Here is a 2220-nt window from a genome sequence, read left to right on the forward strand (position 1 = left end):
TCGATGGATGTGTGCAGGTTTGTTGGACTTACACTGAGATATAACGGAAGGTCATCAGCGTATAAGTGGTATCTGCAGTGGGAGAGAACAGTTGACACATCATTAACAAATAATGAGGAAAGTAATGGGCCCAGTACTGATCCTTGTGGGACCCCTGACACAACATCCTTCCAATGCGACCTTTTACTGAATGAGCACCAAACAATCAAATAAGCAAGCAGAGCAGGTACGAAACGGCAGTTACCGCGCATAACAAAAAAAAAAAAAAAAAACAGTGAATGAACTGGTACGCAAGCTAAAATTTGCTTCTCATTTGGACAAAATAAATAAAAGTACTGATGATAAAATGCTGGAAGCAGAGGTTCATTTTGGCTGTGGGAATTAACCTTATAGTGTACCTTGATTTCTTATTCGAGCCACAGTGTGTGTGTGTGTGTGTGTGTGTGTGTGTGTGTGTGTGTGTGTGTGTGTGTGTGTGTGTGTGTGAGAGAGAGAGAGAGAGAGAGAGAGAGAGAGAGAGAGAGAGTAGCGTTTAACACAGTTTAGGAGTTGAGTCCCACCGCAATCGGACTAGGGGGCAGCTGATATGGCTTTGCTGCTGTTTGTCCAGTACCACTGCACGCACCTGTTTATTAATACGTGCGGCCGGTATTATTTGAGCTCACACGGTTTGCTTCATTAAGTAAACAAACGGAAACGGGAGAAAAACAGAATACATCACTGCCCTCCGGGGGGCTTTGGACACGGCGTGTCGCCGCAGTTGTATTTCCCCTTGCGTAATGGATACGCAAACAAGGCGTGCTGGACGTTCCCTGACACGCATATTGTGACGGAAATGGTTTTAATGACTCGACAGCATATCTTTTCTCTCTCTCTCTCTCTCTCTCTCTCTCTCTCTCTCTCTCTCTCTCTGTGTGTGTGTGTGTGTGTGTGTGTGTGTGTGTGTGTGTGTGTGTGTGTGTCATCCCTATCTAACGCATTGATTTCGGCATTGACTGTGTACCCCAAAGGTAGGTGACATTTTGGGTTTCACTGTTTGAGATTGATCTGGTCTTTCCACAGCGGTCGTAAGAGTTGACGAACGTATGCAGTGCCCCAGCCATATCTACTGAATAATGCGACCGCGTATGTACTACCCAGTGCATCTCATCTACCGGAAACAAAGTATAGGTCGGAACGTTTGCTTGCCCATCCTAGTCTCGGTCGCATTCAGAATCTCGTGTGCAAAGTTCAGTGCAGGCATATAGTACAGCGAGAGAGAGAGAGAGAGAGAGAGAGAGAGAGAGAGAGAGGAGAGAATTCACAACTTTTTTGTGCTGCAGTAGTAACCATGATAATCGAGATGATATTATGGCTTGATTTACTTAAGTTTGAAGAATTATTCCTCTCAGGTCATCTGTTACATCTAACCAGGCATTCTAAGCATTTTACATTGCATTCGTAACGACAGGCATTTGATAGCCTGCGTCTAATGCACGATCTAACATTCGGAAATTACTACGACATAACTAGTATATGCACTCCGTCTTCAGGCCACAAGTGGACCATCGGGACCATCCGACCGCCGTGTCAACCTTAGATGAGGATGCGGATAGAAGGGGCGTTTGGTCAGCACACCGCTCTCCCGGTCGTTACGATGGTTTTCTTTGACCAGAGCCTCCACTATTCGATCGAGTAAATCCTCAAGTGGCATCACGAGGCTGAGTGCACCCCTAAAAATGGCAACAGCGCATGGCAGCCCGGATGGTCACTTATCCAAGTGCCAGCCACGCCCGACAGCGCTTAACTTCGGTGATCTGACGGGAACCGGCGTAGCCACTGCGGCAAGACCGTTGCCTAACTGGTACATGACAAAACTGAATTTATATTCGCTAATGACTAGTACAAAAGTTAAGACATATTAGCATCGTAAGCGCACTAGCAGCTGTGGACATGATTGAAGGCGTGACGGAGCGACAGGAAGAAGAACGTAACAAAGCAAAATTAGTGAAGAGAGAGGAAAAGAAAGTGATTTGACTGTATGAGAAGTGTGAAGAGATAGAAGCGTGACTGGGCGAAGATGGGAGAATTTGCTTCACTGTTTGACAGAGGGAAAGTGGACACGTACAGTAATGTTTGGGGCAAGATTGTGAGGGTGGCAAAAGAAATTTAAACTTCTTCGTAAACGCAGCAGGACAGGGAATCGGGTAGTCTGTTCCAGACGCGGACGAAAGCGACAGA

General features: G+C 46.2%; 1 pseudogene; it reads right to left on the reverse strand.

Moving 5' to 3' along the window:
- Positions 1–1719: 1719 nt before the first annotated feature.
- Positions 1720–1837, reverse strand: LOC126292348 (5S ribosomal RNA; annotated as a pseudogene).
- Positions 1838–2220: the final 383 nt, after the last annotated feature.

This window comes from Schistocerca gregaria, chromosome 9 (assembly GCF_023897955.1).
Source record: "Schistocerca gregaria isolate iqSchGreg1 chromosome 9, iqSchGreg1.2, whole genome shotgun sequence".
NCBI classification, from domain to species: domain Eukaryota; kingdom Metazoa; phylum Arthropoda; class Insecta; order Orthoptera; family Acrididae; genus Schistocerca; species Schistocerca gregaria.